At 47.2% G+C, this 13,380-nt stretch overlaps 1 protein-coding gene across 7 annotated transcripts in view; it reads right to left on the bottom strand.

Moving 5' to 3' along the window:
• Nucleotides 1-13,380, bottom strand: part of LOC131685169 (sex determination protein fruitless) — a 624,000-nt gene that overhangs the window by 517,296 nt on the left and 93,324 nt on the right. For all 7 annotated transcript variants that reach the window (XM_058968683.1, XM_058968704.1, XM_058968721.1 and 4 more), the window contains one exon: nucleotides 12,956-13,047. The gene's annotated coding sequence lies outside the window, so the exon portion shown is untranslated. The remainder of the gene's footprint in view (nucleotides 1-12,955; nucleotides 13,048-13,380) is intronic.

The following is a 13,380-nucleotide window of genomic DNA, read 5'->3' as shown; positions in this document are numbered from 1 at the left end:
AAGGCATGCACATGAGAGGACGTATATCAAGCCCTCTGCTTTCGCCAGCGTCGTCACCAGAATCTCGTCTACCAGGGTTCTGCAATCGTCCAACGACTTCATTGCTTCCTTCACGGAACGGACCTCTCACTATATAGCGTTATCTGCACCTCTTTGTTGACACTTCTTAAAAATTGTCAGATAGTTCACTGAGCCAAGCTCTGATACCTCTGAGGCATGTAGACACAGCTACCCCTTCGTTTCTCTCATTTTCTTCCCACCGATACGCCAACTGATGGTGAATAGTCTACGCCAACCGAGCTGCATGGGACCGGGAACGGAGCCATCCGCGGTACTTGTGGACGAAATCTATGGACTTTGCACCACACACACTCTCGCGTTACTTCCAGGATCGCCACGCCGGATATTCGGAGTCCAGAACTTCTGGCGCGACTCGTCTCATGATTCATCCAAACCTTACATGGTAGGAGTGTACCGCCAGCCTTTTCGAGCCTTGCGCCCATCCACAACACACCTTCGTCGCCCGGTGCAGAAGATAGCTTAATCAGGGTCCTCAACCGCTGTATTTTCGACGGCATCTGTCCCAACTTCAGATTGAGATTCTTTATTACTGCGCTCATTTCGTCCGGAAATCAAGCGAAACACTAATGATTTCGCCGGATTGTTATCGATCTCAGGAGTTAGGAAGAGCGGGAGCGGTTTCAGGACGGCCATCGATCGATCGCTGTTGTTTCTCCGTGGCTTTCGAAGTTACCTTTATTTTTTAGCCGATAATTCACGATGAAGCGAACTACCCTTGCAAGCACTCTCGCCAGCGTTGCCCACCGATAATTAGCCTTGACGTCTACCAGTTCTTGGAACAGTATTCTTTACTCGTTTCATCAAACGGCATCATCCTGTTGGATCATTTCTCTTCCGGCAAATACGAGAGCAATTTCTCGTTGAACCGCACTCCGTAACCACTCAGAGGGAGCCCCACTTTGTCTAAAGAATCTCGTCATGGGTCGTTTCTCGTCCTACAAGTACTTCATAATCTCTGAGAATTCGAACTCGTCCATTTTTCAATCCCATCTAATGCCAAGAGCCCGTGTACTACTACTCTCCTTATCCCCACTACAGTGTATTGGTTTGGCTTGCTTTTCTGCTCCCAGTCTTCGGGGAACTTCAGCTGCATTGGAAACCCAGTTCCGGATATCAAACCCGCCCCTTTTTTGGATAATGCGCCCGGTTGACACTGTCAAATAATTGTCCACGTAACCACGATATATTATGGCCACTTCCGCCTTTGAACACTGAACAGCGATCGAGGATAGCAGGTAGATACAAATGCTGTGACTCCTCCGGAACATCAATCGTTTAGTCACGATTTCTTCAGTCGTCCAACGCCTTCATTGTCTTCTTTATGGACCCCCGTTGGGTTGTCAGTGGTTCAAACACCAAACAGTCCCTTAAGAATACCATAACTACCAAAATACCAAAATAAGTCTGGCCTATAGTGTACAGGCACTGTGCGGGGCTCACGACTCACTTTTTCCCCATGGAACTACATCAATGTATTACATCGTAGGGCCTCTTCTAGTCGCGCCACTTTTTTTTTGCTCAAGAATTTTCCGCAGCTACTTCGGAGCCTCACTTGAAGTAGCTTTTCGTCTCCATCGATTACGTCGTCCTTCAGCTCTCGCCTCAGTTGAGCGGTTTGGCTGCCGATTTCATCAGCCATTTGGCTCCTGTTTCCGTGAATCATTCAGCTCCTTGATCTCGATCTACTACTTCACTAGTTCCCGGCGGTAGACTTCCGGGAGTGACAAGTCCCAGGAAATACCACTAACAACAGAGGGAGATAGCAGTCATAGGTAGCACACGGGACGGAGATGAACAAATCCGTGATCCACGCCTACTATCTTTGCACAGCGTTCGAAACCGCGAATCAGTAGCGCTGAGCCGTATGGCTCCCAACCCATTCCAGGTGGCCCACCGCATAACCGCTCCAGTGTCATGACGACCAACTACCCGGGGTCAGTCCTATCCACGCACGATGTGCAGTGGGAAACTGACGTGCACATCGGTATCCCCATGGTTCGGGAATCGATACGAATGGGAGATGGCTAGACAACCAAATCCTTCGCCTGGCCATCAAAGTGCACCTCTCTCTTTACACCGAGCTGATCGCAATTGACCCCCATCATCTGTTCCATCGTATACATCTAGCTTCCACAAGGGGCCATCATCATACGAAACAAATTAACGAGCCCGGTCAACCAGGTTCCAGGCCCATTCATCGTCGTGGGGTACCTTAACACCTACCACACCACCGAGGCAACGAGATCGTTAGATTTATCGAGGAAATCGACGCCGTGATACTCGACGATGGTAGTGCAACGTTTATACGCGGAAACGCCGCCTCCGCCCTCCACGCGTCACCTTTGCTTCCAGCTCCATCGCCGGGATATGTGGTTGGTCCGCGGCGAACGACACAGCCGGGAGCGATCACATTCCAATCAAGTTACTCATAAACTGCCTCTCATCCAAAACCTCCCACCGCAGACGCTGGCTGTACGGAAATGCGGACTGGGTGGCTTACGACGTCGCCATACAGTTCCACCTCGAACGGCACCTCACGTACTTGCCGGCCAAACTGTCGGAAGTGATCGTCAACACGCGGCTGAAGAATGTAACCCCCACCACGCCCGTGCCGTACAGTGGTGGAACCCGCAAGTCGCCGTCATCAACGAAGCTCTCCGGATCCTGCAGATAACACTGCCCAACCATCCTCTTAGGAACCAAAAAGCGGATAACTCCAGGAAGTTACGGAATAGCGCAAGGAAAATCATCCAAGCGGCTAAGAAAATCAGCTGAATGAATCTCTTGAACGGCATCCACCCCATCTCCCCAACTGTTTGGAGCTGTGGATACGGGTCAACAGTAAATACGAACAAAGTGGCTGCTCCATGACACCACCATCACTGAATCTGAGATACTCGCGGACAGTATAGGATGGCACTTCAACGCACCCTCCGCTAACGACGTCTTGCCAGCCACTTTCCCGTGGTGAAAAAGCAGACTTGTAGCCTCCTCTACTATGTCCACGCCATACTCTACAATCCCCTACAGCAGACCCTTTACCGGAGCGAAACTCACCGCCGCCCTCAGATGGGCTACCCCGGGAGACAAAAGGGTTCTGCTAGACACCTTCAACACGATCTGGGAAGGCGCTTCCGAAGATTGGAAATTGACTCACGTAGTCCCTATTCCCCAAAAAAAGGCATGGCACTCGCACCCCAAGCAACTTCCGACCAATAAGCCTCCTATCACGTACCGTCAAGACACTGGAGGGGATGATCAACCAGCGGTTGACCATATGACTGGAAGAGGAGAAACTGATTCGCTTTTCGGAAGGGGCTCGGGATCGGAGCGCACCTGTGCTCTGGCGAGGAAATATACGGCAAAGCAAGATACGAAAACCTCCAGGCCGACATCGTCATACTATACGTGGCAATAGCGTACAACACTAGCTGGCGCGAAGGCACTCTGCAACAACCTCAACGCGGTGGGGTATACACGGAACGGAAATCTCAGCGCCCTCGCAGAAATTTTTTTTAACAAGCCGAGTCTTTCGGATCTGCGGCTTGGCGGCAAACTTTCCGACGAGTTCCGCGATACCAATGGAGGGCCCCAAGGCTCGGTACTGCCTGTTATCCTCTTCTTGGTAAGTATGAACTCGCTCTACGCCACGCTGTCCAGGGGGTGTCTACATCTTTGTGTACGCAGACAACATGATGCTGGTGGCCCTGGATAGAACGATTAACCCCCCATCTGCCTAGCACTCCCAACTGGCCAAAGCAGGCTATCAAACGAAGTCGCGGAAACTACGGACACGTTGCTGAACCAACCGCTCAGAAGGGAACTAAATCCATTGATCTGAGCTATAGGTCGGTTCGGTTTATCGCTTTACATCCACCCGCAGCGAAATATTGGTTGTATATTGGGCTGGATCCTGCAAACAAAAAGCAAGCGTTAGTTGCTGAAACGTACCCTGGTAATCTGGTAATCTGAATAATCTGAATAATCGTGAATTCGTTGAACAACCGAAAGTATTCAAACGTCGAGTAACTGCTTCGGAAACTCCTTTAGGGATTTAGTCGGTACCTGAGACGAGTTTTTTTTAAGACAAATTGCCGGAGGTCGAGGTAGTTTCCCTCCCGGTTTACTAATCTCTTCAGTAGTTTAGCCATACAGCTGAACAAGCTGATGGACCGGAAGTTCGGGGAATGCTTGCGGAGACAATATGTTTCGCAATGGCTTCGGGAGTGTAAATCTCGTTAGATTTGAGAGCTGTTTCAAATGTATCTTCAATGATTCTTCATTCATTATTGAGTGAGGAATGTGGTTTCTCCGGTGTTGAGGATGATGGCTTTTGACTTTTCGGCTACTTTGAGGATCTCATTTCAGCGCCGACAGCTACTTTAGCATCCTCCTTTGCTAGAGAAAACGTTGAAACTTCAGATCATGGAGACCTGACGGCGCTGGTGGTTGAGTAGTAAGCGTGACCGCCATTCATTCCAATTGGCCTGGGTTCGATTCCAGCCGAGGTCGTTGAGATTTTTCTGAGGTGATAAAATCTGTGGTCACCTCTTCCTTCGGAAGGAAAGTAAAGCCGTTGGTCTCCGGTTCATGAGTTGATGGATCGATATTTAGTCCAGATATAGTGAAGTCACCTCTCTGGTGTCGATAAAGAAGAAGTAGAATCCAACTTCTATACTTACCATATATCCTTCTCCCGCGATACTTGTGGAGTGCGCAGTAGCATATACGGCCTCTAGCAAAAGCAAGTATCGGACTAACATTCCCTTTCCTTCCGCGATCTACGTTCGAGCCTGGCTGGCGCCGGTATTACTCAATAAACACTTAAGGATTACCAGGAGTTTGCACATTGAAAGATGTTTGGCTATTCCCAAGCGTAATTATCTACTTATTCCCTGTGCAACTTCAGCTAGTCCAGATCGATTACGGAGTGCAGTCAGGGGTGATAGCACAAGCTCAAGCTATACTTGCGTCCAGATCGTGGAGGTTCCTTTGCGCCGATAATTATGACAGAATTAGGTGATCGATGGTAGGTTTTTCTGATGTAGCTCGAGGAGTAGAAGGGGCGTATGTTTCCTTAGTTGTCTCCGATGGTTTACGTGGATACAGCTGTTTCAAGGCCATAGGGTTCTGAAGGAAAGCAGAATGTGACAGATGAATGCGATCGAGCTATGGGGTTGATGGAACTTACCGGTGAAGACCCAGGGTTCTCCACGCATTCAATAGCTGTGTCCGGTTCTTCCCAAGTCGGGATCTTGGCCCTGTGGCGAATCCGAACTGAATTCCAAGAGCAACTAGCAGCTATCCTTTCTAAATTCAAATTGCCGCAAGTTGAGGTAGTATACCTCCTCCGAAAAGGTTATGAGGTTCCGGTTTACTAATCTCTCCATTGGTTTAGCTGTACAGCTGATCAAGTTGATGGTTTCCACATGTCCAAACTAGATAGATAGAATAGAGCTGCTTTCAATATCGCCGTGTCCAGCCGATTTCCCTCGTTCGACGCTTAATGCAGTGGTGAGTTCCATTCTGGAAAACGGTTGACTGTACGGCGAACTGTAGTTGCTTCTATGCCGGCTGTACATCTTTTAAAGAATGGAGGTGGAGATTCGTCGGACTTCCGGAAATAGGTCCCGATCTAGTTCGCTACGTCGGTAGGGTTCAAAATGGTTGTTCCTTTGACATGAACCTATCTAATTTTGCCGCTAAGTGCGTTGATCCTTCTTCAGCGCTTCCAGGTGAAGAAAATCGGGACAATGTCATCGAGAAAATCCCTCCAACTTGCTGCTGTGGCTTCCACAATCATCTTTCTTCCCTGGTTCCTGAGCTGATTTCTTCGATAGTTGGTTGCGCGTTCTTCCTATAGTTGATGTTCTTGTGAGATTTTTTGAAACAGTCTAGGGGATTTTCGTCGGGTTTTCAGAACAGCTGCAACCTCGTTGTTACACCAGTGGATTGCTCTTCACGGGGAGGTTCCGCAAGTTCGAGGAATGTTTGCCGAGGCGGTTTAACAGAAATGTTTTGCAATGGCTTCGGGCGTGTAGTTCCCGTTGAATTCGATTACATCTTCGTCATGATTTTGTTATTGAGATAGGGCGTCTTCCGTGGGTGATTCGTATAGGGAACATCCTTTGTCGGGATCCATCGACTATCAATTCCTATGAGGAATGAGGCTCCTCCGACGTTGGTGTTTGGCTTTTCAGTTACTTCCAGGATTTTATACCCGCACCGATAACTACTTTGGGTCTCCCCCTCTCCACGATATGATGTGCGTTGAATTCACCCATAAGTACAAAGGGTGGCGGAAGTTGATTTATAAAATTCTGAAGTTTCTTCAGCAAGTCTCTAACCCTGCTTGGGATACTGGGATGTATACTTGTATGCGGACTACTTGTATCAATTCAGTGCTAAGGAGTACAGTTCACGATGGGATGTTCACACTTTCTGGAAGATGTTGTTCCTTTGCCGCATTCCTAAGTAGACTTGCGCCCAGACTATGGAGACGGGCCTGTGGTGCTTCTTATATGTGTCTTGAATGACAAGGCAAATGGGAGCTTTGTGTGCGATGTGGATTTGTAGATCTCCTAGATTTTCGCTAAGGCCAGGACGCAACCTTCTATCTCGGCTGTCTGAGTGTCCAGCGGCTGCTCCTCAGTTCGTGTCTCTCCGAAACTGGAAGAGGTTCCAGTTAACAGCCGGGATAAGTTGCTTGTGATGTTTGCTTTCTGTATCCATCGTTCAGAGGGTTCGATGCCCGAGAACAACCCGGTTTCTTTATGCTAGTAATTATGTCCGAATTAGGTGATCGATGGTAGGTTTTTGTAATATAGCTCTAGGAGTAGAGGCGGATGTTCCCTCCGATGGTTGAAATGGATACATCTGTGTCAAATCGATAGGATCGAGCTATGGGGTTGATGGAGCATACTCGTGAAGACCTTGGGTTTCCCGCGCCGGCAACCGTCGGGGATTCAACAGTTGTTTCTGGTATTTCCCAAGTCATGGTCTTGTCCCTGTGACGAAGCCGAACTGAATGCCAAGAACAACTAGCGATGGAGCTGAAGCTGTACTGGGATTGCTGTTTACTTTTTATTGGACCAACGAGTCTTGCGAGAAGTACTTCAAAACCCCCATACCGGCTACCGCCAAGGGGAAATCGGTCAAACCGGTGGTATTCTTGGTCAGGGGCATCTGCCGTTGAATGTTTTCCTAGGTATTCTAGGTCAACCAGAAGCTGATGGCTGTGAATTGTTCGGCTGGCGTGCTCAGTAACCGGGCTATTGTTACTGCGTTGTAGATCTGTACTTCTGTAGATCTTATTGACGGCAAGGTGCCGTCTAGATGCTATTGGCTGAATGGATTTAGACGCGGTCGGTTACTTTTTATCTTGTCTACTAGAATCCGCCGAGGATAGATCGGAGAACCCGGAATCTCCCCAGTCAGGGTCGACGCAGGAGTGTTGTTTGTTTGGTTTCGACTATTGAATGTTGACGCTACTGTTGTCTGCCGACTACTGCGTTGAGCGGTTGTACTTTGTTGAGCTTGCTCGGAGATGCCGTCCGCGCAATTAACGACCATTGGAGGTTCTTGCCGTTTTGAGTGATGCTGTGGAACTACAGCGGAACCAAGACATGATGGCGTCCATGTAAGGTGTGAGCAGGGTCAAAACTGGGGTGGTTTTGGAGTTGAAGCTTCTGGAATTGTTGGTGCTTTTTTCCTGGTGCCCTTTTCCTTTTGGCGACTAGATCTTCTGAGTTCTGGTTGGTTAGATGAAGATCTTGAGATCGTCCATGTAGAAGATGGTATGGGTCACCTCGTCCGGTGAGCTTTCTCCATACCTTATCTGATTGCGATACCCGTTTCAATTTAGTGTCCTATTGAGGTGGTTCATCGCCAAACAAAACCAAAGCGGGCTAAAGGAATCGCCTTCGAACTCCCCTCAAGGTACGGGGTGTTGTAGACCACAATACGTCTTCTCCTATTCTGAGATGCAGTGTTGTTATCTACCTGTCCATCATCTGCCGCAGGAACCTCACGACTGCAAGATCACCTGTGTATATCTCCAAACCTTCATGAGGAAAGAGGGCGGTATGGAGTCGTTGTCTTCTTGTAATCGATATAGACCATACTAAGGTTCTGTTGGTTACACACTGCTTGTCCAAAAATGATTGCATCTTTGATTACTTGATTTTTTTCGGGTGATGATGGTGCTCAGGATCTTCTGCAGACTTGCTAGACAGGTAGTTGGTCTGTACTTTGATGGGTTGGATGTGTTGCTGTCCTTGGAGAGGAAAATTGTGGTACCACGGGCGATGAAATCCGGCAATAAGCGTAGTTCTCGTAACGCCCTGTTGAAACATACAGCCATCGTGGAATGTACAACGATGGGCTACCTGTACCAAAACATTTGGACACCCTGTCTGGTCCAGGTGCCGCCTAATTCCTAAGGTACCGCCCAGGCCACTGGAGCACAGAATACTACTAGCTGCAGATCGTCCAGGTTCTGCACAAATTCAAGGTGTATTGGAAGAACGTTACCGTTCATGATCTGAAGTTCGCAGGTCAACTCTGAAGAATATTGCAACTTTGCCCCCCCCCCCCCACACACATACACAAAACAGAATTGCTACGACTCTGGCTTTTGGTGGAGCTCGCTGACGGCATGCCACAGTTTCGATATCTTTGTCAAGGCCGCTTGCAGCTGTTTTTGTTGCTTTAAACTAAGAACCTTGCTTTGCTTTAGAGTTGTTAGCTCATTTTGTAGGGTTTGAGGCTGTAGCGATGCTGGCGTAGTTGGGGCAGTGTTGCCGTTTATTTTTAAAAGTTGTGACCGTTGGGGAAATATGAGATTTTTATCGATTCTGATCTTAGTTCTCAGTTCTTCCTCCATAAACTTGGAACACTTCCAATTACGGGTAGAGTGTCCTTGTTCGCAGTTGAGGCAAAGGCTTTGGAAGTCACATGTCGTTGACAGCAATTCCTCTGAGCAGCTGAGTTGGGACAGAAGAGTATCATATGTCCGAAACGACTGCACTTGAAGAATATCAACGGTACTTCGACCGGATACTGCTGCGAAGTAGAACAGTCCACAGGTATTCCGAAGTCTCTGATAGAACCAGAGAAGGAAAGCATGACCAGTGGTGTGTTGGCCGGGTTACCGTCAGGCATTTTTGTTATTCGGCGAACATTCGTGACTCCCAGTGCCTTGAACTCTTCCACTAATTTGGCTTCTTTCAAAACTTTGTTCGTAGATGACGCCCTGAACTGTGTCGAGGGTTGGGTAGAAATACTCTCCACTTTTCGGCAGTCTATAAACTTAACCAACTACTGTAAACCTTTTGGCTTCTTTGTTGCGCTCACGAGGTTACTGGGGTTTGTTCCAAGTACTTCCTATTCCAGAATAAGGAATGGATCGACGGGGAGGTGTTGTTCCTCATTTCTGGGCTCTCTGATGGCCCCTAATAATAAGGTCTGCTATCCTATCATGTCCCCTTAATTTATGTTGCAGGGACGTAATGTACGAAGGGTTTCCTCATCCCTGTCCAGGGTAGGAGGGCGTGATATTAAGTACTTGTCTTGCGTTAAGATTATTTCTCTAGTAGAAGAGCAGGAGCTTCCACGGTTAGTAGACAACTTCCTCCGCCTAACGGGAGTTCAAAAAAATTAAAAAAAATTTGTAATGCGGTTAAAAAATAAAAATAATTCAACGAATTCAGTATTTTTTATTACAAACATAATGTTTATTCTTCAAAAAACGTCAAGAAGAGGCCCTGGTCAGCCGTACGACGCAACTTAGTCGCGATGCTCTCACAAGAGCACTGGACGACACTGACGTCCATCTCCCGGTTACAATTCCAAATCCTGGTGGTCAACTGCTTCGTATCCTTGGCCCGCCAATTATTTTTGTACACTAGGGCTCTGAGGGAGCCAAAAAATCCTCAATGAGACGGCACTGAGGCAAGTTGGTTGGGTTCCTTTCTTTCGGCACATACGGTATCATTTTCTGCTCCAGATACTCCAGCGTCTTCTTGACGTAATGGGAAGACGCCTTGTCCGGTCAGAAGACGTACTTCCCATCCGCATGATGCTCCTTTAAGAACGGCAGAAGAATTTTCTCAAGACACTCCTCCTGGTACATTTGTTGATTGATGGCCAGACCGCTCGGCTTAAACGACTTTGAAATCCCTCTGTCCAATATGGCGATGTACAGCATAACTTTTTTTTCATATTTATGCTTAAACGTATATTATACTTCGAGGGATGTGGCCTGTCTTGTCGCTAGAATAGTAGCTGTCATTTCCTGGAATGTGGGTCTTCGAGAGCGGTAAGTAACTTTCGTCGTCCAGTACGAACGACGTCCCGCGGTAGTTCTTCGTCATCCATCGGCACTGCGATTTCACGATCGCTATCTGCGCGTCCATGTACTCGGGGAACTGAGTCTTCTACCGACAGATGATGTCCTCCATCTTGAGCGTTTGGTAAGTCAAGGTATGTCAGCAGTGATATTCTTGGTCGGCGTCACGGCAACTCGTTCCGCCCTTGTTGTCGAAGAGATTTTTCAACGCTTCCTTCTTCTTCTTCGTCATTATCTTCGCCGAACGGCCGCTACCGGCCTTCCGCTTCACGCTAAGAGATGCCAGGATGCAGTAAACTGTACTCACGGGTACGTTTTCATCTCGAAAGTGGTCTACCGTAAACTTTTTTTCCAAGATGGCCATGCGTTTCGTAAAACCGTACAACACGCTCGCGGAGTGCTTGCTGTCTCGATGCCATCTTCGATTGAACTGACAGCACCCGAGCGAAAAGAAACATGCCAACCATTTCTAGGGTGTCCAGCGAGCAATTCTCTTGAAGAGAAAAAAACACGCTCTTTACTTTAATTACAGAAAGGTATTGAAATCGTTGAAATTTTTTATTGAACACCCGTTAATAGCTTTCGTTTTTCCGCCCTCCTCAGGAAAGAAAAACAGCTCTGAACAAAACCAGCGCGACAGGATGTGGATTTCCTCGGTAAGTGGGAAGATGCCTGCCGCTCCGCTGCACTGATTGCATGTACCTAGCGTAAACATCTTCCCGTCATTGCACACAATTTTAAATCTAATAATAATTCATGAAACGATACACTTAATAGGATTCCGGTCTCGTTATTGATCCTCTACCACCGCACGATATTTTCCAGTCTTTGCTAGGCTTACTCAGAACATTTAGACGATCTAAGGATTGATTGCTGGTCCGACAAAACACGAATTCGACCAAAAACCAACATCCAAATGTGTTGATTTTCCCGACATCCCTGAAAAAAAAAATCCGATAAAAAACCAGGTAGCTTATTGGACCGATGAATTTTCAATTTATGTACCTGCTGGAATAAAAACGTCTCATTTTCACACCTCGCCTGCTATGGCACAAACTGCAGCGATATTCCACCATGTTGGTTAGCAACCAAGAATCGTCCGCCGCGCGTTGATGTTGTTGACAGATGCGCTCAAACCCAGCGGAAAATAAACAAATAGCTAGCGCTCGCGACTGTCTCTGCAGAATGAAGCCATAGGATTTTCAGTGGGATTTTTTTTTTTTTTTTGCTTGTTGGTTGGTTCTATTCCGAAGCCGATTCTAATCCGTTTTCTATTGCAACCGCCGCAAGTGTGAGTTTGGCAGAGGAAACAGTTTTGTAAATATGCAAATCATCATCGACAGCTCGGAGTTTTGGAGATAATTCCGGGGCTGCTGGTTGGCGATTCGGTGTTTCGTTACCGATCCCCGGATATTTTTAGGTTGGTTTTTTGCCTTTCGGAGAAGCATGTTCTGGACAGTTGTCAACCTCGTTTTTTTTTCGTATTCGACAATTCGAATTGCAAATTGATATAATCGAGTGTTACTGGACATATGCAAGCGAATGTTTGATTATATTTTGATGCAGTGTTTTTTCAAGCTTTTCACTACACAAAACGAAGAATCCGGTTTTACACTGTCATGGCACTTTTCACCGTTGTTTGTACCATTTCAGAGCGTAAATTAAAAGTGGTTCGTTAATCAAAAGAACCAAGACTGAATAACTGGAACCCATTAAAGATCCGTTTAGAATCCCGTTTCAGTGCAGCTACTGAACGCTACACGAGCCCATCCATGACCTCAATTATTGCACCCTTTCGTCCATCCAGAGTCACAATCAGCAAAATGGAATCAAATCTCCAAAAAACAAGCACCAGCACTCTTCGCCAAACGGTTCCTGTGCGATCAACTCGTAAAACCGGCAATGAACCCTTCACAAACTCAAAAGAATCGAGAATAGAAGTGCTCCATAAAAAAAAGAAGCCTTCTCATCCAGTGCAGCGTGTCCTGCATCCTATACCAAGTGGGGGAAATATTTTGCGGTTCTGTTTCTGCGGTGTGTGGTGGCAAACGGATTGCTCCCAGAAATAACTGTGGTGGAAAATTACTCCCAGAAGTAACTAGCCGCCGAATTTTTCACCCGGTTTTTTTCGGACGAGTTTGCTTCGGGGCCCCAACAGTTCTCTGTCTGTTTGGTTGCTGCGGAATGCCCACGCGAATCGAATATGCCTGCCAGAAATCGAACCAGACCAGACCAGACCGGACCGGACCGAACCGGACCAGAATTGGAATGCGAGGGTGATGAGAATGTGAGAAAAACGAGAAAGAGCAGGAAATTAAAAAGCCATTGAGCCGTGCGAAGCTGGTCAACGACGGTGCGCCCAACAACGGTCCGGTCGTGGTGCCTCTTCTTCCGGAGGTTTTTGTGGACCAATCCAGATCAAAAGTGTGTCCCCTCCCGGAGGGTACAAACCCTCGTTTATCCGCGTCGCAATTCAACTTTACGGGGGTCTGGTAGGGCTTCTGTTTGCAATCCGAACGGACTTACCTGGATGATGATGGGCTCAGTTGACAATCTCCATTGTTTTTCACACGGTTGTCACTAGCGATGCTGCTGGTGGTGGTGGTGGTGGTGTTTTCCTGGTGGGATGAAAGTGAAAATAAGGAAGGATAAATATGATGCATCAAAAATTGCTGACGTTGCAAATGAACAGGCTGTCGGGAAGGATGAAAAATTACCGCCGCTTTAAATAAAATATTTACTTTATTGTCGGAGCGAATTAATATTTGATGTCGTCACTTTCATAATTATTTTATCAGCTTTGGTGAAATGTACACGGTTGGAAAGGCGCATGGGAGGGTAAATGTGACTGAATAACTTGCTCGGATTATTAAAAATTCAGTGAGTTTTCAATTTAACAATTCGATTTTATTATTTTCAATAGAATTTGTACACGCGAAGTTACATACACG

This window comes from Topomyia yanbarensis, chromosome 1 (genome assembly GCF_030247195.1).
Source record: "Topomyia yanbarensis strain Yona2022 chromosome 1, ASM3024719v1, whole genome shotgun sequence".
Lineage (NCBI taxonomy): Eukaryota > Metazoa > Arthropoda > Insecta > Diptera > Culicidae > Topomyia > Topomyia yanbarensis.
Note: the sequence above shows the minus strand (reverse complement) of the source record. Positions and strands in the feature narration are given on the sequence as shown.